Below are 27,970 nucleotides of genomic sequence, written 5' to 3' on the forward strand. Positions count from 1 at the left end.
CTAATGGCATATTGGGCTGCATTAGTAGGGGCATTGCCAGCCAATTGTGAGAAGTGATTATTCCCCTTTATTCATCACTGGTAAGGGCATGCCTAGAGTATTGTGTCCATTTCTGAGCCCCCTATTACAGAAAGGATGTGCATGTATTGGACAGAGTCCAATGAAAGGCAACAAAAATGATTAGGGGGTTGGAGCACATGACTTATGAGGAGGGACTGAGGGTTTTGTGCTTTTATAGTCAATAGAACAGAAGAGGGAGGGAGGATTTGATAGCAGCCTTTAACTACCTGAGGGAGGTTTCTAAAAAGGATGGAGACAGGCTGTTCTCAGTGGTGTCAGATGACAGAAAGAGGAACATTGATCTCAAGTTGCAGTGGGGGAGATCTAGGCTGGATATTAGGAAAAACTATTTCATGGGAAGCATGGTGAAGCTCTGGAATCGGTTACCTAGGGAGGTTGTGGAATCTCCATCCCTAGAAGTTTTTAAGTCTTGTCTTGATAAAGCCCAGGCTGGGGTGAGTTAATTGGGATGGGTCCTGCTTTTAGGAGGGGGTTGGACTCAGTGGCCTCCTGAGGTCTCTTCCAACCCTACAATTCTAGGATTCTAACACTTACTTTTACCAGCCAGACTTGTAACCTCAATTTAGGATTGAATAAGGATCTTCACTAGTTAATGCACTACGAAGGCAATTTCCCTCTCTTGATAGTCACAGCTCCACAGCAAATGCTGCAAATAAGATGCAGTCTTCCCCCACCTTACGAGGGTAATTCGTTCCTGAAAAACTCCTCTTAGGGCAAATTCTTGTAAGTCAAAAATATAATTACCATTAATTTCAATGGGAAAAAATGTTGTGCGTTCCTGAGCTCCAAAATTTACACCCACTTACACTTATCTGGCAGAGGGCACAGCTGCGCAGAGCAGGTGGTGGTGGCCCCCTAGCCGCCCGGGGAACGAGCGGCAGGGGTGGGGCCAGGATGGACTGTGTGCCCGGCAGCCACGTCTCCCAGGAGTGCCTGGGAGTGGCCGCCAGCTACTGCAGTGCCGAGGCAGACACCAGACCAGCCCCAGGTAAAGGCTGGGCTGGGGGATCTGGGAAACTGCTGCCAGGTGGCGAGCAGCGCCCAAGGCACAGCTGTGCAGGGCGGACAGAGGCAGCCTCCTAGCTGCCCGAGGAGCGAGTGGCAGGGGCAGGGCCAGGATGGGCTGACTTTCTCCAGCTGCAGGGTGTCCACATCCCACTGAGGCACTCGTAAACTCGAGTAAATGCCTCACAAGGTGAAGTAGTGGTCCTCAATCAAGCTGCTTGTAAACTTGAATTCTTGTAGCCTGAATGGGCGTATCTCAGGGTATGACTGTATATTATCCAAATTGACTTGATTAGACTCATTAATACCAGTCCTACACTTAAGAAGTATTTCTTCGGTTGTTCTTTTATATCTACCCCTGCCTCTGCAATTTCCACCTAGCTCATCTGATGAAGTGGGTTTTACTCATGAAAGCTTACGCCCTAATAAATCTGTTAGTTGCTAAGGTGCCACATGCCTCATTGATGGTGAGCTGCAATGAAAACCATATAGGACAGCCACAGTAATCCCTAATATCGCAGAATCATAGAATCACAGGGCTGGAAGGGGCCTCAGGAGATCATCTAGTCCAGCCCCCTGCTTCAAGCAGGATCAACTCCCACTAAGTCATCCCAGCCAGGACCTTCTCCAGCCGGGACTTAAAAACCCCAAGGGATGGAGAAACCACCACATCTCTAGGCAACGCATTCCAATGCTTCACCACCCTCCTGGTGAAGTAGTTTTTCCTAATATCTAACCTACACCTCTCCCTCTTCAATTTCAGACCATTACTCCTTGTTCTGCCATCTGACACCACTGAGAACAGTTTCTCACTCTCCTTTTTAGAGCTCCCCTTCAGGAAGTTGAAGGCTGCTATTAAATCACCTCTAAGTCTTCTCTTCTGTAAACTAAACAAGCCCAAATCCCACAGCCTATCCTCATAGGTCTTGTGCTCCAGACCCTTAATAATTTTTGTTGCCCTTTGCTGAACTTGCTCCAGCAAATCCACATCCTTTTTATACTGGGGGGGGGCTCAAAACTGGACACAATATTCCAGATGTGGCCTCACCAGTGCTGAATAAAGAGGAATAACTACTTCTCTAGATCTGCTCGAAATGCTCCTCCTAATGCACCCTAGTATGCCATTAGCCTTCTTGGCTACAAGGGCACACTATTTACTCATATCCAGCCTTTCATCCACCATAACCCCTAGGTCCCTTTCCATCGTACTGCTGCTGAGCCAGTCAGTCCCCAGCCTGCAACAATGCTTGGGATTCTTCTGCCCCAGGTGCAGGACTCTACACTTCTCATTATTGAACTGCATCAGATTTCTTTTGGCCCAGTCCTCCAATTTATCCAGGTCCCTCTGGATTCTCTCTCTACCCTCCAATGAATCTACCTCTCCCCCGAGTTTTGTGTCATCTGCAAACTTGCTGGATAGAGTTCACAGTGTAAATATGTGAGGGGCACTTGCTTCCATTATATCCTTGGGTCATATTGTCAGAATTTCTGTGGTGCGGATAGAATAGAGGTGGACCATGTGGATGAGCATGTATTGTACATGATGTGCCAGATCACAGTCTTCAGCCGACAGGTGTCTGGGGGAAGGGGAACATTTTGGGCATTGGAGGAACACCTTTCTGTTTCCCTGGTAAGTTCCCAGAGAGCACAGTCCTGCAGGCTGCATAGGCAGCTGGGGCTCATCAGGGGTCAGCCAGCATCAGGCCAAAGTGGAAACACCAGGGACTAAAAGTCCTTCAGGCTCTTCTATGAAAGGTTTTCCCCAGGCAGCAGGAGGGGAGGGGCATGGTGCCTGGAGAGAACAAGGCTGGAGGTGTGGAGAGTGGAGACCAGGCCAGTCCTGACCCAACCTGACCTGACCTGACCCGAGCACAGCACAGCACAGTACTGGGGAAAGGTCTCAGAAGGTGGTGGTGGGGTGAAGAGACCCAGGGAAGGAGAGCTGTCGTGGGGCCAGGGCAAAAAGCTCCACTGGCTCCCTCCTTGCCTTGGTTCCCTGGACTGGAGTCCAGGGCAGTGGGTGGGACTGGACTCCCCCCACCACTCTCCCTGGTAGGGCTGACTGACTGGGCCAGAACAGCTCAAGGCAGGAGAAGAAGGGAACCTCCTCCACCCCAAATTGGGACTGGCCTATGATGAACATGGCTTGGTAAAGGGAGACCCTTGCCTTCAGGAAGACCCAGGGCAACAAAGGTGGCCTCCCTGAGTTTCTGAGGCCCACAAGGAGCCAAGGAGCTGCCTGGAAATGCAGGACCCTTTAGGGATGGTCAAGCGGTTTGTCACAATACTTATTTTCACTTTTTTTTAACCTCTATTTGAGGTCTGGGAATATCTGTGCTCCACTGATCACCATGCTTTCTAGAATCTTTACTGAGGCTACATAAATATAATACTCAAATCCTTGGTTACACTGTGTGTATGATTACAAGTTTAGAAAACATGACCTATGAGGAAAGATTGAAAAAAATGTGTTTACTTATACTGAAGAAGAAAAGGGTGAAGGTGGGAGGGGGCATAATAGTTTTCAAATATGTAAAAGGTTGTTTTAATGAGAGAGTCACCAATTCTTCTTCTTCTCCACTGAGGACTGGACAGGAAGTAATGGGATTAAATGCAGCAAGATGGATTTAGGTTAGACATGAGAAAAACCTCCTAACTGTCAGTGTAGTTAAGCACTAGAACAAATTACTGAGGGAGGTTGTAGAATCTCCATCATTAGAGGTTAGTAAGAAGAGGTTAGACAAACTGCTGTTAGGCATGGTTTAAAAAATACAAGCAATACAGTTCCCTTGTTAAGAATACAGATATCGTGGCTGCTACATTATACACTCCTTTTCAAAACAACTGCTTTTTTCCAAAACAATAATAAAAAATCCAAGTGTGTATGTTTGACTTGTGTGAATTGTCAATTAAAAATCTGAGGAGATTGTGACTGAAAACATGTACCCAAATAATGTGATTTAGTATTGGGTTGAAATTCACGAATGATTCACTTTAAAGGACTTGCTGAGGTCTCTGGCTGAGCTTTTCTTTGCTGTCTGATAGAGGGACTGGTATTTTTCATCTGTCTACCCCATGGCTGTTAAGAGCAACACAACATTTATTCCCCACTTGTGGTAAAGTGAGGATCAACTTTGCTGGTTGGGAGCTATAGATGTTCTAAGAGGGTCACATGCTCCAATATACCTGGGCTCTTGTGTGTCATCTTCTTCATCTTTCCCATGTTTCTTAGCTTCTCCAATTTTATGATCAAATCAGGTTGATTGGAGTGCTTTTATATCTGGGATCTTGCAAATCATTCCTTTGCTGGAAACCTAGGATTGCGGGAGTTTGCTGTGGAACTCCATGATGTCTGGGCAAGCAGGGAGGGAAGCCAAAAGAGTGGAAAGGAAGAAGAGGAATGCTCTGGAAACAGATTACCAAAGGCTTATGGCAGCCCTTAGGTGAACTTAGAATACTGGGGAGAATCCCCATTGGTGGGGACCGTGGAGAGATGCCCAAGTTGGAAGCTGGCTGATCCATGAAAAACAGAACACATGAGGTGAACACTCTTCAGTTAGGCAGCTCTGGAGTGAAGGAAGAGCCTGTAGCCTATAAGTCAAAGGTGAGGGTGGCCTGGTTGTCTAGAAGCTGTAGTTGACAGGAACAAAATGGAGCAGACGAGAGAGAACTGCTATAGAACTGCCTCTTCCCCATTATGTAAACTCTGCTTTGAACAGGGAGAGCATGCATGGTTCCTGATGCTGCTGCTCGCAGGAAGCCGCTGCTCAGGTTTTTAATTTGAAGCTTTAGGGACAATGCCATTTTAGTGCATTCCACTGCAGCATATTTACTGGGTATCATAAGACCTGAATTATCACGGCACATTAAGCTCTTGTGCTAGCTGAATGCATCAGAGTTGTTGCCAGTAGATCCTCCAGCTGCAGAGATAAACTGAGCTAAAAGGCTACCTGAAGTGACGGACACCTTGCATGGGGGTGCAGAAAGGAATGCAACAAACCACCCACTAAGGCCCTCACTTTATCATGCAGGATGTGTGAAACTCACCCTAGAGTGGAGAGCCCAAGCAGGTGCACCCTGGAGATGGTTTGCTTGCCACGCCTATGTCAGGTAAGAAGGGTCATGATAGCCATGACAACATGCATTTGGCTGGCCCTGACATCCTGTGCAACTGGTGCAGAGGGAGTGTGTGGCTACTATCCCAGCCTGTAGGCTGGAAATAGGGTGGGGGATGTAGGAGTATGGTGAGAAGAGCTGCATTAAGCTCCATATCCTGGGCTTGGATGTGGGTCAGAGCTTTTTGCTCCTCCAGCTCCTTGCCTTTCACTCATTCTGCAGCCCAGTTAATTAGTCTTTGTTCAGGCAAAGTGGATTTCACCTGGGCAGTGTGGGTGCCCTCTCAGTGCAAACACTCTTCTGATTGAGGGGAGGGAGGGCAGATAACTAAATCGCTGCCTAATCAGGCTTCTCTGCTATGGCCCCTGTAGTGAATAACGCTACGGATGCAGTGATGCCAGGAGAGACATATGTGTCAATGCAGAGGAAACAAATGATCTGCTCCAGCTCTAGTCTGAGTTACAGGTTTGATGCAGGAACCACTTTAGGAAATTCTCTGGCCTCGGCTGTGTGAGAAGCCAGATTGAATACCGGTCTCTCCCACCTTCCAACCTGTGACAATGAGAACCTGCCCAGTCCCTTGCAGTGAAAGCAAAACTGAATCCAACTAACCCCCCAGCTGGATTATAAGGAAACTTATTTTGAAAATAGCTCTTGAGGGTTTCTCCTTCTTCTCGTCAGGCAGGAGGCAGAATAATCAGAATAGTGTGGGAGAGGCCAGTCTCAGTATGTTTACTATTCTGGGAGTAAATCAGATGGAAATCTCTGTTTCCATACAACTTGTGCTTCAATTTTCTCCTCCTTCAAGATGTTACCAGGGGCTAACTGGTGTGGGTGAAATAATAGCACCAAACTTTAAGCAATTTTATTACAACTGCATCAAACTTCTTTTAACTGATCAAGGCACCCAAATAATAAATGTCTGGTTTGTATGTATCCCCTGGTTTTGTGGGAATGGATATATTAGATTGTAAAGGCATCTGTAAACAAGAATTTTTTACAATTGTGCATTAGGGTTTTTGTTGGTTTGTTGTTGTTTTTTTCAAATAATTCCAAAAAGTACAGCTCTTGTAAGTATTTCAGTCCAGTTTGCGGAGCAAAGAAATTTCAGATCCAAACAAATGAACATCAGACTTTTGGATTTGTCTCCTTACTGAGCTAACCCTTAGAACTTTCTGAGGTGGAGCTATTACTAGCTTCTTGTGAATTTGGATGAATGTTTAGAAGTAGTGCTGTGTTATTTATAATAGGAATTGTGGTTATCTAGTGCTCTTGTGACTCCGATCCAGTAGCTATTTCTAGCTTTGAATGTAGAATAATAAACTTGCAAAGCCTCTTTTTAGGCATCATGAGTTATATTTTCTGTCTTTTTGGAAATAATGTAATTGGTTCCAGCTCTTTGCTGGTTTCTCTTTGCTTTATAATCCTATGGACATAACTGATATAGGTCCCAGCTTCTGTGTGTCTCTCATATTTATAATTTGATGTGTTTTGGTTGGTATTTGAGCAGGTTTTGATTGGTGATTGCTTCTTTTGATTCCTAAAAAGACAGGACCTCTTTGTCTCTGGATATAAGCACCCTGACTTACTTGTGGTTTGACTCAAAAGAGAACTATGACCAACCCACTATGGCTAGGTGACTGGTTCGTCATGATCACACCAGGCCATTTGACAGAAGATGAATGTGGAGATGGGACAGTGACTGACATGACAAGCACTGCAGAAGATATGAAAACTTGTATTTTATAGGAAACTGAACAGAAAAGAACTGTACAAGTGTCTTGATCTTAGAGATCTTTGTCATATGCACCTTTCTTCAGTAGTCCAAGAAAATCAAGGAAATATACAGAGAAAGTAAATGAGAGTGGGAAGCAAACCCCCAGCAAGGGCATGGACAAGCAGTATCATTAGATCCCTAAGCAGGATCAGCCTGGGGAGGCAAACAACTGACTGAAGATGGATCTGGGTTAAGCAGAAGTGGTTTTGATGAAAAGGGGGCAACAATGTGTGTTGGAGCAGCACACATCAGCTGCGTCTACACGTGCACGCTACTTCGAAGTAGCGGCAGTAACTTCGAAATAGCGCCCGTCACGTCTACACGTGTTGGGCGCTATTTCGAAGTTGAAATCGACGTTAGGCGGCGAGACGTCGAAGTCGCTAACCCCATGAGGGGATGGGAATAGCGCCCTACTTCGACGTTCAACATCGAAGTAGGGACGTGTAGACGATCCGCGTCCCGCAACATCGAAATAGCGGGGTCCTCCATGGCGGCCATCAGCTGGGGGGTTGAGAGATACTCTCTCTCCAGCCCTTGCGGGGCTCTGTGGTCACCGTGGGCAGCAGCCCTTAGCCCAGGGCTTCTGGCTGCTGCTGCTGCAGCTGGGGGTCCGTGCTGCATATACAGGGTCTGCAACTAGTTGTTGGCTCTGTGTATCTTGCACTGTTTAATGAAAGTGTGTCTGGGAGGGGCCCTTTAAGGGAGCGACTTGCTGTTGAGTCCGCCCCGTGACCCTGTCTGCAGCTGTGCCTGGCTCCCTTATTTCGATGTGTGCTACTTTGGCGTGTAGACGTTCCCTCGCTGTGCCTATTTCGATGTTGGGCTGAGCAACGTCGAAGTTGAACATCGACGTTGCCAGCCCTGGAGGACGTGTAGACGTTATTCATCGAAATAGCCTATTTCGATGTCGCAACATCGAAATAAGCTATTTCGAAGTTGGGTGCACGTGTAGACGTAGCCATCTTGTTTTGGTGACTGGCCTGTGGTGTGTACAACTTCCTTCCATCAGATACTGCCCTCGAGCAGTGGTTCTTGATCTTACCCATACTGAGATCTCTCTCCTATTGAGTAACATGGGAAGTGCAAAGTGCTTGCTCGTCTCTGACCCTTGCAATCCCTAATGTGATTAACCCACAAGAGCTACGTCTACACGTGAAGCCTACTTCGAAGTAGCCTATTTCGATGTGGCGACATCGAAATAGGCTATTTCAATGAATAACGTCTACACGTCGTCCAGGGCTGGCAACGTTGATGTTCAACATCGACGTTGCGCAGCACCACATCGAAATAGGTGCAGCGAGGGAACATCTACACGCCAAAGTAGCACACATCGAAATAGGGATGCCAGGCACAGCTGCAGACAGGGTCACAGGGCGGACTAGCGCTTCCAGGGCAACAGCTAGCCGCTCCCTTAAAGGGCCCCTCCCAGACACACTCAGCCTGCACAGCACGCGGTCTGAGGAGCCATAGGCACGCACACCTCGGGCAACGCAGTCATGGACCCCCAGCAGCAGCAGCAGCAGCAGCCAGAGGTCCACCCAGCCCTCCCTGCAGGAGCAGTACTCGCCCTGATCCATGCCATGCGGGAGGCAGCTGAGCACCTCCTTGCCACACCGGAGGAGGAGCGGCCCCCAGGGGAGCAGGGCTCAACCCCCAACCCAGAAGCACCCCGACCCCCCCCGGCCTCACATGCCACCGGCTGTGGAGCTACCCCACCAGCACCGACTGGTGGGAGCGGCTGGTGCTTGAGGAGTGGGACGACGACCGCTGGCTCAGGAACTTCAGGATGAGCCGGCAGACATTTATGGAGCTGTTCCAGTGGCTCACCCCAACACTCAGGCACCAGGACACTGCCATGCGGCGTGCCCTCCCAGTGGAGAAACGGGTCGGCATCGCTGTCTGGAAGCTGGCCACTCCAGACAGCTACCGATCCATGGGACAGCAGTTTGGTGTTGGCAAGGCCACTGTCGGGGCTGTCCTTATGGAGGTAAGAGGACCCACGGGGGGTGGGGGCCAGGGGGGCCCTTGCAGGGCAGGGGAGGGGAGGGCAGGGCAGGGGGGCCCTGGCAGGGCAGGGGAGGGCAGGGCAGGGCAGGGGGGACCCGGCAGGGCAGGGGACGGCAGGGCAGGGCAGGGCCACGCACACCCTGCACACCCCTCATTGGTGCTCTCCCATGTGCTTTCCCTGCAGGTCGTGCGTGCCATCAATGCCATGCTCCTCCACAGGCTCGTGAGGCTGGGGGACCCAGATGCCACCATCGCGGGCTTTGCCACGCTGGGCTTCCCCAATTGCTTTGGGGCTCTGGATGGGACTCACATCCCCATCCGCGCCCTGCAACACAGTGGAGGACGGTACATCAACCGCAAGGGCTACCACTCAGTGGTCCTCCAGGCGTTGGTGGACAGCCGGAGCCGTTTCCAGGACGTTTATGTGGGCTGGCCTGGCAGCACCCGTGATACCCGGGTTTTCCGGAACTCGGGCCTGTGCCGCCGACTGGAGGCAGGGACCTACATCCCCCAGCGGGAGAGCCCTGTGGGGGACACCACCAGGCCCCTCTGTGTCGTCGCAGATGCGGCATACACACTCCGGCCCTGGCTCATGCACCCGTACACGGGCCATCTCTCTGCCATCCAGGAGCGCTTCAACCAGCGCCTGAACCACGCGCACCAGGTGGTGGAGCGCTCATTTGGCCGCCTCAAAGGGCGCTGGAGATGTCTCCTGACCCGCCTGGATGCGGGCCCCAACAACATCCCCCAGATTGTGGGTGCCTGCTGCGCCCTACACAATTTGGTGGAGAGCAAGGGGGAGGTCTTTTTTCAGGGCTGGGCTGTGGAAGCTGGCAGGGGCGACGTGCAGCCACCCGCTGCCCCCAGTCGCCAGGTGGACCCCGAAGGGACCTGGGTCCGGGAGGCCCTGCGGGCCCACTTCGAGGAGGCTGCAGGGTGAACTCTGCCAGGCCCCCCACTGTGCCCCCCCCTTCCTCCACAACACTCCCTGCCCCTACGCCCACACCACGGAGCACCCAACAGCACACCCCCCCCGCCACTTCTCCTGGACAAATAAAAGCACGCACTTGTTGGTAAAATGAAACTGGTTTTCTTTTTTCAACTGGTTTTTGAACTAATAATGACAAAACTATGTACAAAACCTACTAACTAAAGCATAACATAAGTGAATAATAAAAAAGTTTCCATATATTTACATGTAACAAAAAACAGAAAACCAGGGATTGCAAGGACGGGGAGAACTATTTACATGGGGGTGGGGACTGGGCAAACGGGGGGCACAAAAACATAAGTCCAACTATATACAAGGGGGGGGGCCATGTCCTGGGCCCCACGCCCCTATAGTCCAGCACTGGGGGTGGGCGGCCGGGAGCCCTGCTTCGGCCGCAGCCCTGTCCGGGGCTGGCTGGGGGCCGGGCGGACCGGAAGATACGTCCGGCGAGTCTCAGCTGGCGCCAGGTGTCCCTCGGCGGTCCGGCCCTCGGTGGCGGGTGGCGGGGCGACGGCAGACGGCGCGGCGACGAGCGGAGCAGCGGGTGGCGCGGCGGGTGGAGCGGGCAGGGCGGGCACTGCGGCGGCCGGCGCGGCATGGGGGGCCAGGTAGTCCACGAGATGGTTGAATGTCTCCATGTAGGCCCCCCATGCCTCTTGGCGCCAGGCCAGCGCCCGCTCCTGCAGGTGGAGGCGGCATTGCTCCACCCGCAGACGCTGCTCCGCGACCTCCAGCTGCCGACGATGGATGGCCAGCAGCTGGGGGTCCGTCACCGCCGTGTGGTGTTGCAGGGTCTGCTGTCTTGCCCGCCGAGGGGCTGGCCTGGAGCGATGGCCCCGGAGGGGATTCCGGGACCACTGAAGCCTCGCCAGCGCTCTCCGGTCCTTCCAATGGTGCAGCTGCGGAACACAGGAGCGGGGGAAGAAGAGTGGAGACAGGCGTTAGTGTGGGCCCCGAGCCGTGGCCCTTGTCCCCCCACCCCTGTGCTGCAGGTTCCCCATCCCCGTCCCCAGGAGATGCTGCTGTGATGGGGTTCACGGGTCCCCCTGCACTGCACCCCGTCCCCTGGCGGGAGTGACTCTCACTTCACTCAGCAGGGTCTGACAGCAGAGGTTTCTTAGGCCACAGATGCCCAGTGTCTCCCAGAAGTGACAGTACAGCAGTCAGAGACAGTCCTTCCAACCCGTCCTGGGGAGAAGACCCCAAGGGGTGCCCCTCTGGGGTGTAGCTTTCCCCCTCCTCAGGCTGGCTGCCTTCCAGCTCTCCCTTCCCCTAGCCTCTACCTGCGGCCCCCCCCGATTCATAGCCAGCTCGGCTCCTCCCCCCTCTTTGTTCAGGGCAGGGGTGTCACCTGCCAGTTGTAGCCCCAGGATCATCCTTTGCCCCTGGGAACTATTCAGCTTGCTGCTCATATCTAGCCTGAGTCTCGCATTTGCACTCCCCCCACTCCATCACATGCTGCTGCAGCTGCTGCTGCTGCGGGGTGTCCCACCCCCTCCTCCCGGGGGACCCTAGAGGTTCCGCTCCCCCCTGCCCCAGGGATGGGGCATGGCACTGTCGTGCTGGGGGTGGGGGAAGGGGCTGATGCCCTCCTGTGAGGGATATTGCACTGCTGTCCTTGGGGCCATGGCCATCTGGGCATGTGGAGCACCCTGGCCACATATCTCTTACCCCTGCCCCTCAACCCCGGGGGTGTACACCGGGAGTACATACCTGTAGGTCCACTCCCACGGTCTGGGGACACCCGGGGGGCGGACACCCGGCTGCTGCTCCGGGAGGGGAGGATGATGTGCAGCCCCGTCTCAGCAGAGGAGGAGTCCCCCTCCTCCTCCTCCTCCTCCTGCTGCTGCGATGCCCCGGGGGTGGGCTCCAGGGGGGGCCCCCGGTGTGAGGGGCTTACCTCCGGGGCGGACTCCGGCCCCGGGGCCTGCTGGGGCTCCTCAGCCGAGGTGTCAAGAGTGGCCGGAGGGAAGGAGGTGTGCCGGGGGCCCAGGATGTCCCTGAGCTCCCTGTAAAAGGGGCAAGTGACGGGGGCGGCCCCAGATTGGCCAGCCGAATCCCGGGCCCGGGCGTAACCCTGCCTCAGCTCTTTCACTTTACTCCGGACATGGTCCAGAGTGTGGTCAAGGTGACCCCGGGCAGCCAGGCCCTCGGCCAGCCAAGCGAATGCATCCGCGTTCCGCCTCTTGCTCCCCATTACCTGGAGCACCTACTCCTCACTCCAGAGCCCCAGCAGGTCCCGAAGCTTGGCCTCCATCCAGTAGGGGCCCCGCTGCCACTTGCTGCCCTGGCTTCCCTTGGGGGGGGTTCCCTGGGGGGGCTGCCATGCGGCCATGAGGTTGGTTGGGGGTTGTTGGGGCTGCTCAAGAGCGTGCAGGCTGGCCGCATGTCTGGGCTGCCACCTGCACGCTCTCTCAGCTTCCTGCACAGAAAGGGAGGGGGAGGGGACCTTTAAGGGGCCGCTTCATGCGGCCACCATTGAGCTGAGGGGCTGGACAGAGCGTCTCTCAACCCCCCAGCTGATGGCCGCCATGGAGGACCCCGCAATTTCGATGTTGCGGGACGCGCAACGACTACACGGTCCCTACTTCGACGTTCAACGTCGAAGTAGGGCGCTATTCGCATCCCCTCATGGGGTTAGCGGCTTCGATGTCTCGCCGCCTAACGTCGATGTTAACATCGAAATAGTGCCCAACACGTGTAGCCGTCACGGGTGCTATTTCGAAGTTAGTGCCGCTACTTTGAAGTAGCGTGCACATGTAGACATGGCTAAGGAGTGCTAACTGCAGAAAGATCCTATATTGTGTGCTTTGCAGTACTGCTTATCGATGTCAATGCACCAGAATAATAACTCTTGAAAAGAAAGAGAAGGAAATGGTATTCCTCAAGCAACAACACCTACTGTACTTTTACTGTCTCTTTAGGATTCAGGATTAACAACATTGCTGCACCTAACCCCAACACATGCTCTATCTTCAAGAAAGACCCTAAGAGAGAAGAAAGGCCAACTGTTACACTGCCTTTGTGGCAATGAGGGTTGACCTTCTAGAGAGAAAGCCACACCATGGCTGCGTCTACACGTGCACGCTACTTCGAAGTAGCGGCAGTAACTTCGAAATAGCGCCCGTCACGTCTACACGTGTTGGGCGCTATTTCGAAGTTGAAATCGACGTTAGGCGGCGAGACGTCGAAGTCGCTAACCCCATGAGCGGATGGGAATAGCGCCCTACTTCGACGTTCAACATCGAAGTAGGGACGTGTAGACGATCCGCGTCCCGCAACATCGAAATAGCGGGGTCCTCCATGGCGGCCATCAGCTGGGGGGTTGAGAGATACTCTCTCTCCAGCCCTTGCGGGGCTCTGTGGTCACCGTGGGCAGCAGCCCTTAGCCCAGGGCTTCTGGCTGCTGCTGCTGCAGCTGGGGATCCATGCTGCATATACAGGGTCTGCAACTAGTTGTTGGCTCTGTGTATCTTGCACTGTTTAATGAAAGTGTGTCTGGGAGGGGCCCTTTAAGGGAGCGACTTGCTGTTGAGTCCGCCCCGTGACCCTGTCTGCAGCTGTGCCTGGCTCCCTTATTTCGATGTGTGCTACTTTGCCGTGTAGACGTTCCCTCACTGTGCCTATTTCGATGTTGGGCTGAGCAATGTCGAAGTTGAACATCGACGTTGCCAGCCCTGGAGGACGTGTAGACGTTATTCATCGAAATAGCCTATTTCGATGTCGCAACATCGAAATAAGCTATTTCGAAGTTGGGTGCACGTGTAGACGTAGCCCATGTGAGTATTTCTCAATAAAATCAGTTTATTTCCCAAATTACCAGCAGAATTTTCTTATGCTCATTCATGCATCATACTCACTTATCCTGGGGTGGCCAGCCCAAAGTATGAGTGAAACTCGGAGGCTGGAGCTCTAGTGGTGCACATGATGCCTTGCGTGATGTTTGCTGGTTTGTCTCCACGCTATCCCCAGTGCCTGGGCCTTTCATCTGTGACTGGTCATGTACACAAATTCCTCATTCCAAATTATCTCCTCTTTGCTAATGCAGCATCAGACTTGTTCCTCCAGCTGTTGGTACATCAAACTGCACCTGGTTCTTCCAGCCACGTAGGCACCTGGCATGACTGAGTCCATCTTCTTTATGTGGCATTATTTACTGCAATCAGTTGCCCATTTTATTGCTTGGTCAGCCATACCAGACAGTTCCAGGTTCCCCTTGCTATGTTTCAGTGTTTTTCCACTCATTCCTCCACTCATACTCTCATTCAATTACAGGGATGATATACAATTTTGTTTCACTTCATATCACAACTAGACCACCTGAAGACTTTCCAAAAACAGGCTAGAGGATGGAGAAACATTTGCCCTTCATCTCCTTCTGCACTCTATTGAAGAAGCTCCTGGCTTTAGGCGGTAAATTCCTTGTCACGGCTGTCTTGCATTTCTGATAGCTCATCAAAGGCATGCTCACACACTCAGACGACCAGCCAAATAATTGCATATCTTTATTTTACAGCACAGGAAGCAGGCTTTGAGCCTGAGGGAGGTTGACTTCTTATTTCTAGCATAGCTTCTGGGCACAATGCCGAAACTGGGATGCCATTTGTATGATGAAGGGAGGCCACCAGCAGGGCTTGTACACGTAATAAACTGATAAAAAATAATGTTGCTTTTCCTTCAAAGCCAAAAGTAGATAAACAACTACGTAGGAAATCAAGAACAAAACCTACCTTTCTGGCCCTCCAAGAAAGGCAAGGATTATGGCACAATATAGCAAAGAGACCATGTGGGATCTTATTAACAAGATCTGAAAATGCAAACATGCAGCAGTCATGCTTCATATGCAAATGACATCTTCATTAACTAGAGGTGGATTTGAAGCAAAGTAGCAAATCTGCACATTCCTGAACTTTGTTCTGTGCTCAGTATCGGGCTACATCCTAAATGATGACTCAGGCCATTTTGTATCTGTGGCCTTTCCAATGGCAACATTATTTCACACTGAAGCTATGTCTAGATTGCTGAGAACTGTTTTCAAAAGATATGCCAATTGCGCATCACATTTGCGTATCTCTTGCTGACAGTTCTGTCAGGAGAGTCTGTCCCGACATTTGGCCTGTCTGCATGAGGTCAAATCTAGATCATCCCTGACAGGTGTTTGTCTAAACTGCTCTTAAATATTTCCAGTTAGGGGGATTCCACAGCCTCCCAAGGCTGTTGATTCTTAGCTCTCCTGACAGTTGGGAATTTTTCCTCATTGTCCAATCTAAACTTCCCATGCTGCAATTTAAGCCCGTTGTTTCTTGTCCTATCAAGAGAGGCTAAGTGGAATAGTTTTTCTCACTCCTCCTTGTTATGCTTGTTTACGTACTTGAAAGCTGTGATCATATCCCCTGTCTTTTTTTCAAACTAAATAAACCCAGTTCTTTCAATCTTCCTTCATAGCTCATGTTTTATAGAACTTTAATAATTTTTGTTGCTCTTCCCTGGACCTTCTCCAGTTTCTCTACATCTCTACATATTTAGCTTGTGGTCCACTATGACCGCTAGATCCCTTTCTGCAATACTCCTTCCTAGACAGTCATTTCCCATTTTGTATATGTGAAACTGATTTTTCCTTCCTAAGTGGAGCACCTTGCATTTGTTCTTATTGAATGTCATCCTATTTATCTCAGACCATTTCTCCAGTTTTGAAGTACTGGCAACTCCTCCCAGCTTGGTATCATCTGCAAACTTCATAAGTGCACTCTCTGTGCCATTATATAAATATAAATAGTTGATGAAGATATTGAACAGAACGAGTCCCAAAACAGATCCCTATGGAATCCTAGTTGTTATGCCCTTTCAGCAAAACTCATCGTCATCATCATCAACAACAACAACTACCATGGGCTCAGTGTCCATTGGTGTTTGATGCTTCCCTCACAATTTCCTTCCATCTTTCTCTGTCCAAAGTGAAGTGGCTTAGTTTCTGTAGACTAGCCCTGCACCAATCTACTATATCATCCACCCATTCTCTGTGGTGTTTGCCTCTCCTATTTGAGTTGTCCATTATGCCAAATACGAGGCTCTTGACTCTTTGCTCATTGTTCATTCTGTAGATATGCTCAAATAGCTGTAGCTTCTGTTGTATAACCTTCTGCAGTAGGTTCTCTTTTGACTGTATCCTCCAGTATAGTTCATCGTTGGTGACCTTCTGCATCCATCCTATTCTCAGGATCTTTCTATAACAACTCTTCTTGAACGCCAATGTCCTCTTCAACTCTTTCATTATCACCTATGTCTCACATCTGTACAACATACTGCTTAATACACATGTTTTCAAGACACTCAGCTTCATTCCTAAGCTAATTGCTTTGATTTTCCAGATCTTATCCATCACCTTTAAACTTGCTCTTGCTTTTGCTATTCTAGTCACTATTTCTTTCTTACAGTGTAGATCATATGCCATGTTGCTCCCCAGATACCTGAACTTCTCTATGATCTCTAGTTTGATCCCATCTACATGGATCTTTCGTCCTATTCCTTATCTCCAAATACCATTATTTTTGTTTTATCGATGTTCATAATCAGTCCATACTGCTTTCCTTCCTCATTTAGCACCTATACTGTTCCTCCTAGCTTCTCTTCATCTTCCTTGATGATAACTATATAATCTGCAAACCTCAAGTTGTTAATTCTCATTCTGTGCACAGATATCCCTTCTACCTCTTCCTTGATCTTGTCTATTGCTCTGTCTAGGTGCGTGATGAAGATACTTGGTGATATCAGATCTCCTTGTCTCGTACCTCTACTCGTTCTAAACCAACTTCCCAACTCTCTGCATGTTCTCACTGCTGCCTCCCCATTGTTACTGATATTCTTCAACAATGGTATCAGTCTGCTCTCCACTTCATACAACTTCAACACCACCCAATCACTTTCTGACCTATATTGTCAAATGTCTTCTGAAAATGGATGAAGCAATTGTAGATGTTCTTGTTCTTCCGTTGAGATTATCTTCTGTCAGTCTTAGTGCCAATATCTGCTGTACGGTACTTCTATCTTTCCTGAATCGCACTTGCTCATCTGCTAAATGTTCTTCTATCTGCAATTTCAGTCTCTCCATCAGTATCACCATCAGGACCTTGCCTAAATGACTTGTTAGGGCAATAGTTCTGTATTTCTTGCACTCCAACGTTCTTCCGTAAGAATGATGAGGTGCTCCTGAACAAGAAGGTTGTACAATGGTGGATGAGAGATTGCACTGATCTGTACAAAGCACAGTTGGACCTGAATGTCTCAGAGAGACTGATGGAAGAACTGAAGGAGATATCAACACTGAGCATTGAGAGCAAGAGCAATATTTTGAAGGAGGAAGTAGAAAGAGCAGTGAAATGACTAAAGAACAATGAGAGCCCTGGAGATGATAAGATCATGGGAGAGATGGTCAAATACAGCAGAGAAAGTATGATTCAGGAAACATACCAACTGTGTCACATAGCATGGAAAGAAGGGAAGGCACCAAAAAATGGACAAGAGCTATGCTAGTGACAATGTACAAGAAAGGAAGCGCGTTGGAGTGCAAAAACTACAGAATGATTGCCCTAACGAGTCATCCAGGCAAGAAGATGATGATGATGATGATACTGATGGAGAGACTGAGATCCAGCATGATTGTGAATTATTAATAACTACTCTTTGGGAATGATTATCCAATCAGCTATGCACACACCTTACTGTAGCACCATTGATAAGAAACTCATGCAAGACTGGATCAGATCCTTATCTAAAGCCTGTGTGTACCATGTCGGCCACTTTCTTCTTATCCACAAGACTTCTTATCCTAACTAAGTCCTCAAACAATATTTGGTCAAGTAGAGGGTTACTATTGCTCAAGAGCATATGAAAGTGTGTGTCACTGTACAGGTACTGCCATCTACCATCTTGTATCCTGTGGCTTTGTTTCGTGTTCTATAAATTGTCTGAAAGAAACCAAATGACAGTTCTTCCATCAGTCTCTCTGAGACATTCAGGTCCACTTTCTTTAAATATCTATAAATGTGTAAAATCCACACAAAGTAAAAAGTAATTAGTCTGAGTTATTAGGAGGGTATAATAAAGTTGGAGCACCAGTGGGGTTGTATCTAGTGGAAGGCAAACAGAGGAAATATTGTTTAACTATAAGCATGTCCTTCTAATTTCTGCTTACAGTCATACTCATCAGAAATCCAATTTTACTGATGCTGGCATTGTAGGGATTTTAATCTCCTCCTTTCCCAGGAGGGAAAAAAAATTCCTTCTCTGGTTAAGAGTTTAATCTTTACTATGGTGACTGCACTTGGACTGATGTGGGCATGTGCCTCCAGCTCCCACAGTGACCATCTGCATGGAAGATAGCTTTAACGTGTGAACTGAGCTCTATGGAGTGGACTACATCTGTGTTCTCAAGTAAGAACTCACATTGATGAGGTCACTGCAGATAGAAGACTTTAAAGGCAAATGTGATGTTTGACACAGGCTGTTTTTCTGGCTCTTACCCTTGTGAAGTGCATATATAGTTGGGCGGTTATTTCTCCTAGAAACATCTGTAATCCTGAATACCTCTCATGGCATGGAACTGAAGTCCAAAAGTTTGTGGGGGAGTGGCATGCAAAAGAATTTTTCTCTCATCTCTCTTCTGAAACCATCTGGTTAGGTCCACCTCCAGAAGGTTGAATGGTGTTCTGTGTGGAAAAGCCAAAGAGCTCATTGGTTGCCATGTGTCACACCTTCCTACATTTTTCTAAGAAGATGCATCTCTGAGGGTGACAAAGTCACTTGATTGGTAGATGTCAATTTCAGAATGCTGTGGCCGTCATTGATGCACAGAAAAAGAAATAAACTTTACAGTGGATAGTGCCAGACCTGGGTGAACAAGGTGCCACCTATCCTTCCTTTCCAACAGTCCTTACTTAGGCCAGGTCTGCACTAGCCATGAAGGATGATTGTAGATATGCAATTCTAGCTACAACAATTGCATATCTAGAATCAACTTATCTGCAATCAACTTTCCTGACTGTTCTCACAGGGGGAGGTCAATGGGAGAAACTCTCCCATAAACCACCCTTAACGTATGTCTATACAACGAGGCAGATCGACCCAATTAGGGTCAATATTCTGGGGTTTGATTTTGTGTGCCTGGTAGGGGATGTATAAAACTGAACTATCGGGAGTCAGCAGTTGTCCCCGGTACTCCTCAATATTGCGAGGAGTAAGGGAGGTCAATGGGAAAGTTTCTTCCTTTGACTTCCCTCAGTAAAGATGGCCAGGTATTGCAAATAAGTTGTTTCTAGCCATGCAATTGTTGTAGCTAGAATTGCATACCTACAATCGATTTTAACGCCTGCAGTAGACCTGGCCTTTCTCCTTGCAAGATTGAGGACTGTAGGAGTTAACTGCTGACCCCAGATAGTTTGATTTTGGGCATCTCTAGCATGCATTGCCAAATCGAACCCCAGAAAATCGATCTTTACCAGGCTACTCTTCCGTGTAGTATTGACATATTCTTAGAGTCCAGCCCTGCAGAACTTTACACTAAATCCTAAGGTGGCATTTTGTTCATACAGGCAGACCCAATTCCTCCTGAGCCAATGAAATCTCTTGTGCTAATCAAAGGAATGAGCATGTTCCACATAGGATGACCAGATATCCTGATTTTACATGTCTCGTCCTGCTATTTCGGTCTTTATCTTATAGCGGTGCCTATTAACCCTGGCCCTAGTCCTGATTTTCCACACATGCTGTCTGGTCACCCCAGTTGCAAGGTTGTTTCTATCACTGTTTACAGAGGTGAATTCCCTTTGACGTGGGAGTTTTGCTGGAGTCTGGGGAGTGGAATAGTACTCCCCAGTCCTGCAGGCAGTGAGAGGAAGCAGCACTTCACAGGAACCGGCCTCAAGTTTCAGTATTTGGTTTGTCAGATTCCCATTGAAAATCTCAGCCGGCACAGTGCCGCATGCCTGTGATTAAGGGGACATTGCATAAAGACCCCTGCTCGGAGCTGGATTAACTTCAAAACCAAACCAAAAAAATACCCCACCCTTCTGTGGCCATGTAAGGAGAGAGTCTGGCTCTGGTGAATCAGGATTAGTGCTCTACAAAGGGAGGAAAGGACTATTATAGTGAAATCTAGCCCCTGAGCAGCTCTCCCTAGGAGGCACCCACAGATCTCTGCAAAGGAGAGAGGTGGCAGGGGGCAAGGGGAGGGGTGAGCATCTGTGTCCAGGCCAAATTTGCAGAGGGAGCCAGATCGCCACAGCTGTATCACAGAGCAGGTGTAAAACTTCCTTTGAACCAAGCGCATGGAAATGTGACATGGGTATACCAAAGTAATATTCATTTTCAGCTTATTCACAATCGGATTGCCCACTGGAGCTATTGAGTGGATTAGCTTTTGTAGTGATCCCAAGCAGACGGGAACAGGGAATGGTATATATGAGATGAAATAGTGTTCATTCTCTCACCTCTTTTGCTATTTGTATGAACATTTTCCCTCACTCTAGTTAGCTTTTTTTGCCTCTGCAAACTTTTTCCTTTGCTTTTAAGCTACACAAGCAATGACTATTTGGATTAAAGGATCATGAAGAAACCAAGTGCATAAGTACATAAGGTGGGAGGATAAAGCCATGCATCTATATAGAGCTAGTCTCTGTGAAACAGTATGTACCAGCTGCTTGTAGACATGCCTGGGGAAGAAAATATGGTGCGTAGTTACATATACACACACACTAAGAATAATTCTTTTACAAAATCCAAACCAAAAAATGCATGTAGTGGTACCTAAAAATCACTGTGTTTTCTGTCTCATACCTGTGTGTAATTTTAACAGGAATTATTTTGTAGTTATTTGTTTTTGCCCCACTGTGTAACTAAATCACATAAACTCATCTGTACAGTGTTGAAGAAATTAAATCTGAAATGGGCAGTGGTTGCCCACCCCCCATAGTTAATGTGTGGTGGGGAGGGTTTATGGTTTGGGTTTATCAGAATTTTCTGCAGTTAGTTTAATCAGAAAGAGGATCATCCTATTTAAAAGCAAAACAGCACATCAAAATGATCAAAATCGTCTGATCTTATGGTGCATTTTTAAATCAACCAAAAAACTCCCATTGATTCTGGAGAAATGAAGGGTCGGGAATGGTCTTACATTTTTTCTGTCAGTTAAATCTGTTGACTGTTGTCTAAACACTCCTTTCTCTTAACAAGCTGCTCGCTGCAATGTGTTGAGACGAACAAGGTAATTTGGAAAGTGCCGCAAATGCTACAGCCGTTTCTCTCCAGTGGTTAAAGAAACTCAGAAAGTCCCTTTCTGGGATAGAGGCAGAGTGGGTAACACTTTCTAAGGCAATGCCCATTGGGGTAGGAGCAAAATGTCCACAAACACTGGCAATATCTCCTTGTGTGTTGATTTCTCCAACTTTCTGGGCTGTGCTCACCCCAGGCTTGTTTAGAAAGGTCTGGGGAAAATAGGATACAGTGTTGTGGTGTTTAAAAATTAACTAATCAGGCTTAACCTGCTTCAGTTTACAGTGGAAAAATGGCAATTTTTATAAAGGCTGAAGACTCTTTGTGAACAGGGACCTCAGAGGGTAAATAAAGGACTGAAACCCAAGAATCTTAATTTTGCCTCAAATTTTGGCGATACTGTTTCTATAGAGACCAAAAGGAAGCTTTGGCTCCCCCACTCAGCTATTAAAGTTTAGTGCATTGAAAACTGTCTTCATGCTGTGATACCCTTTCAAGGAGTAGAATAGGGTCTGAGCTAATCCATGAAAGTTGTCATGCTATGAACTAGTAGTCAAGCTTTTTCCTTTCAATTGAGTCTAAAACTATACTGTACTTCACACTTGATTGGCCCTTCAGATGGCAGGACTCAATATCCCTGCTGGAAATAAGCTCGTCTTCACACAGTGATGTTGAACGTGGAAAGATCTTGTTTCTATGGCATAATTACTAGCTCGATGATATGCAAGTGGCAAGAAAAAGGGTGTGCTTTTTTTTAAATTGCCTAACGATATACATCAAACTTTTTTAAAAACCACCTTTAGCAAGATTTTCAGCTTGCATGTGTCAGTGACATTGGCGTGCTGTCTGCCAATAGACCATGGACCTAATCAAACATTCCTACCAACTTAAGAGCCTCTCCCCTCCCCCCACTGTTAGATGCATAAATATTGCAAGGGAAAGCTATCATCTGAATACAAGCCTCTGCTTTGTCCCATTGGGTGTACGGTAGCAAAGGTAATGAATGGATCATTTTATTTACCATCAGGGCTATCAAGATAACTGTATAAAGCAAAAGTCTGTACTTCGGCAATTTTGAAAATGGAAAACTGCCTCTTTTGACCTTCAGGTTGCTAGTTTTGTTTGTTTACACATGGGATAGATCAACAGCTATGTGAAATAACAACAGGTGGAGGAGCCAGCAACAAGTCTAAATTAAGACTTCACAAGTTAAGCACTAATGTATTTTTATTAATAATTTTTTAAGAAGGAAAGATGTCTTGATCTATGCAGACCAAAAGGGGGCACCAGGGTATTAAAAAAAGTTATCGCGTTTTGAGTAGTTAACAAATATAAAATTAAACATGGCTGATACTATGTTTTAATTTTTTCCCTTGTGTATCTAGTGCATGAAAAAGAGCTGTTCTCCTCAAAAGTGGGGTGAATTTCCAGTGTTTTCAAAACCCCAACAAACACTTTGATTCAGAGATCAAAGTATGTATTTGGCTGGGTTTTTAAAAATATTGTTTGAGTTTTTAAATGCAGGAATGTGGGTCTTTTTTGTTTTTAAAATAACAAAAATGATTTAAAGAGAATGCAACAGAACAGTTTGTTTAATGCATTTTAAAATCTGATCAAAATGAACTCTCTTTTCTTCACCATTTAAGATGTGACCCTGCCAACAGTTTTAAATGTAGGTTTCCTTTTTGCTAGATTAACCACTTACTCATTGTAACAGGATCTTTCTTTACAGTGGTGTGTTTTGAAGCTGAATCAATCAGTATGGTATGTTTTCTGTGGCATTGATAGCACATAGTGTATATTCGAAAAGGCATCATTTATCGCAAATAGAGGCTAATTTATAGATTATGCAGAAAACAGCAGCAGTCAGAGCGAGACACAGACTTTAGAAGAAATTGTACATTTTGAATAGTATAGCATGAAAAGTATTCATTCTTATGTTATGGTAAGGTAAGAATTGCGTAGTATAGGACACATTTAGGTTACATACCTTTGCAATCATCGGAACGCTGATTGGTTTAAAAGTTGTCTTTGAGTGAATTAATAGGACATTGGAAGTGTGCAGATTAATTGTGTTTCCAGGTTGTTGGTTTTTTGCTTCCTTAAATTATGCAGGATTTTATTATACATAAAATATAAATCTTAAATTTTAAAAAAGACAAATGTGTCTACTTGTTAAACACGAGCCAGACTGTTACAGCTATTTTGCATCTACCAATCACTGCTGTTTTTATTTGTATTTTTGTAGCTATGTTTGGTCAAATGTCCTTTCATAAAATTGTCAAATTCAATTATTTTTAATGCTCAGTTTGAACAAGTTTGTTTCCCTTGTTTTCTGACTCCTCTTTTATTGGATTTTAAATTAGAATTTACACGATGAAATATGAAGATTTCTCAATCATTCACCATAATGTTTTATAGTTTAATTTGTTTCTGGACTCAAGCTTAATTTTTGGTTTTGTTATGAAATCCTTATTTATTGGATCATAGACTATGCAATGTCAGGCATCTGACTAGCTGTTGTTACAGTAATAATTGTGATGCATGTAACTAATTAGTTTGTGTCATCTGCAGGACTGGATTTTTAAAAAAAGTTTATATTATTTTAAATGTGTAGATTTAAACAACAATATGAAATTTGTTATGAAAATGAAATAGTTCATGTACATATACTTCTAGTTTTATTTTTAAATATAACCAATTTTATATTTAGAAGGATAAATATAACTTTGCTGTGTTATGATTTACTTGAACATAAGATACAGTGGCCTTATGGAATGCACACCATTTATTGTCATTACTTATGACTCTCTACTGCACTAAAATCTCTGATTTTGATTTAAGGGATGGCATTTGGATTGTGTCAGTTATTTCACAAGAAATGTAAACAAATGCCATTTTATTAGATTAGACTTCAAACGAATGTACGTAAATATAAATGAATGAGCACTGAGTTACATAAAAACTATTTTGACTAATTTAGTTGAAAAAAAATGCCAGTATTCTGTTCAGAGAAAATATATAGTTGGTGCAGTTTTTTTCAAAATTATTTTATTCCATGTTCAGTCTCCTGCACTCTTTATATTTCCACAAAGTGCACTTCAGCTGTGCGTTCTGTGAAAAATAATCACTGAAAAGTGTAACAATTAATTTGTCCTGTTAATGATTTCTTTTTAAAAAAATTTTGTAACATGCTCACTCTTTCTGTACTGCACAATGAATCATATCCTGAGTTCTGTGGTCCTGTAGATTTTGCTTGGTTTGTTTACAAAAGGATAACATAATTCATTAAATTAGTTGCTGGAAATTTACAACGAGAGAAGTCTGGAAACCTATCCAGCTCTGGTTCTTAGAACATAAATCTCCTCAATCAGAGCATACAGAAAGGTAGTTTCTCACATTAAATTGTAATTCTATAAATAATGACGTCTTGCTTCGGGATAAAATTTGTGCTATTTCAAAACATTTATTTGGCTATTTTTATATGTAACAGAAGATAAGGGAAATAAAATAAACAAAGAAAATTCTCAATCTTGTATATGTATCATGCATCACTTTCATATAAAAGAATTAGCTTCTTAATTTCACTACACAACAGGACAAATGCTGCTCTCTGTTGCATGGTTGCAATCCATATTGAAATTAACCCTCGGTATAATTCAAGGCAAAATTTAAAGTCAATTATTTTTCCTTTATACTGTTTCTATGTAGTCAACATATTAATGTATGAAAATTGGCTACCTCATGTGCTCAGTGATTTAACTTGTTTTCTTAACTCACATTTGTGTACTGTATGAGTGTAAGTAAGGTCTCTGTACCATGTAAAACCATCATTCTGGACTTTATGCTTCATAAACATAGAGTCACTAAAACAGTAACTTCCATTTGCATGTGCCAAGGTGGAGGAGAAAAAAAACCATACTCATTCTACTTCACTGTAATAGCAGTATTACTTTATCCAACTTGGCTGTAAACGGATATTAGTGGGTGAAGTTCTTGCTGATTTCAATATTATATGCTATATAAAGGAGAATGAGGGTCCCTCACAGTTTATTTAAAAAAACCAAATAAGCTAACAGCAAACAATGTCAAACTCCTGTTAAAAAAATAAAGCCTCAAGTTGCTGTAAGAATGTGATGATGTCATAAGAATCTGTGAATAGTAAGTGAACACTTGAAAACCTGGGAAGTTTATCTTTTCAGCTTCGATACAGGTTGTATTTTCACACTCGCATAGTGCTGATTCTGTCTCTCTTTAATGCAAACATTAAGAAAAGGAAACTGCATCTCCAAAATGATTGTTTCTCTTCTTTAGCACACAAAATCCAAGACTTGTGAAGTTAAAGCAGAAACCCAAGAAAGATCTTGTAAATTGTACAAGATGTAATGATGTAGCACACACCTGAACTCAGGATAGAGTTTTAGCCATAATCCTGAATTTCTTTACCTTTGCCTGTTTAACTCAGGCACCTGATACCATTTCCATGTAACATTTTATGTATAACAATTGATTTCCAATCATCTTACTACATGCAACACCTGAAGATAATGATTATGTTGTGATAAACTCAGTACTATTAATTCTCTGTAGAGTTTTGGATGCCTCATTACCTACTCATAGAGGAAACCTTTTATATATCACGAGCATCCACTTGCGAAAGTAAAAGTCCTCAAATTTAAGCCATGAATTAAAACAAAAGTCTAATAGTTTATTCTGAAGCAGACAAGTTAAACACACTAAGGCGGAACAGGTTTTTAACACTGCTCTGCGTAATTAGAGAATTCAGAGTGCATGTATATGGTTTTATTTTATTACTTATTACTGATCAACCTAATGTTGATACAGAACAAGTGATAAAAATGGGTAACTGCCAAGTGATTAGGACCGAAGACCTAAGTGTAGGACAGCATTAAAGATGTTTTGTCACAACAGACTCATAAGGAAAAGACAAGACATTCCGTTCTGTTCCGTGCTCTGGAACCATTTAAATTAAATGCAGAGACTCTTTCACATTGCACACTGTTTTTGCTCATTTGACATTTAATACTGTGTTATCAGCACTGCTCATCTTAGATGAGACACAAAAGGAAAACACCCGATTTGAGTGTGATAGAAATTTAACTAATCCAATATCTGTATACGTTCTTAAGGTATGAGTCAGAAAAAAGTGCTTAGTTTTACACACTGTAAAATGTAGCGACAACTCTAAAAAATTGACTTCTGTGGATATGTGTAATACTAAAGTAAGTGGGATTTGGGCTAAAAACTTGGCATTTTATTTTCTCTACATATTGTAAAGGAATTTTTTCAGTAACTTGCATTTCATAACGAACCCAAATATAACATGGACTTTTCTCTATAAAATTATAATTCACTTTGAATAAAAATTATGTTTAAATAGTTTGCTAGAAGGAAGTTAGTTCTACTGTTTTATATACTTTTCACCACAGCTAAAATGCTAGTGCATTCAATAAATGTCATGTTATTGAATGTTTGAAGTTTGCAACTAAAACCTTTTATTTTTAATCTCTAATTAAATCCAGTAGGAAGTATTTCCTGAATGGCCAAGACCTTTCACACTCTGTTACCTAATTCTTTGCAGGTGATTTTTTTTTGGTCCTGTGAAATGCTAGCCATAGCAAAAACTGTTAAACTCCCTAACATGCGAATGTTATCTGACAACCAGGAGACACAGAAATTCGGCAGTAAATAAAGAAATTTGTCAGCCAGAAGCCATATTAATTTTGAATTTTCATTCATGAAATTAATTCGAGGTGTTTAAAGGATAACTAATAATGTTCTAGTGCTATGTAAAATATTCTGATAGTTATGCAAATATTTTAAAGTTATTTTGTCCTTTTGTCGTGTAATTTATAAAACATTTGTAAAGCTCTGTCAAGAGCACTATCGACAGAACTATCGACAATCTGTAAAAACAAAAAAAAATTCAAATAGTATTACACAGATATTTTAAACAAACAAACAAACAAACAAATACTGAATGTTCAATAAATACTGAAATGTCAGAGATTGCTTCTGCATTTACATTTAATAACCATGTTCAACTTGTATCCTTTTCTTAGTTGTCTAATAAGAGGGTTTTTCCCCTTTAAAGGCTGCTAATTCTTAGGAAACATTGGAGATGAAGACAAAGTAATATTGCACAAAAGAGAAAGGGGGGAATTGTTGATTTTCCTCTCCCCACATTTAAATAAGTTACATACCAGGCTAAAGTTCTATATATCTTTTTTTTTTCAAATGCACACACTGAAGACCAGACGAAAGGGCAGCAAATCATGTAAACTACAACACAGTAACAATGGAAAACACACAACTCACAAGAATGCCTTTTCTCTCCCAAAGAAGAATCGGCCCCTCACCTCAAAATGCTTCTCTGTAAAAAAGGACTTTCCCAGGCGAAATAACATACTTACACTGGGAGGAACCTTTTATAGTGTGGCTGTTTTTGTGGTTAATTTAAAAAGTGGCCTTTTTCCTCCCTATGGAATAAAGCAATGTAAAGCAACATAAACAACACTGCAGTGACTTGGGTTTTCTTGCTCGCTCCTTCTTACGTGAAAAACTGATGAAATAACATGAGTTCTGTATGTCTGTGCTGGATTCTACAATTTAAATCCGTTTCAGTTTTCTTCCAAGCTGCACAGTGAGAGGCTTTCCGTAGGATTTAATCATGCCAGTTGAAACACACACAACTCCGTGAGCGAATT

This window comes from Carettochelys insculpta, chromosome 13, assembly GCF_033958435.1.
Source record: "Carettochelys insculpta isolate YL-2023 chromosome 13, ASM3395843v1, whole genome shotgun sequence".
NCBI lineage: Eukaryota > Metazoa > Chordata > Testudines > Carettochelyidae > Carettochelys > Carettochelys insculpta.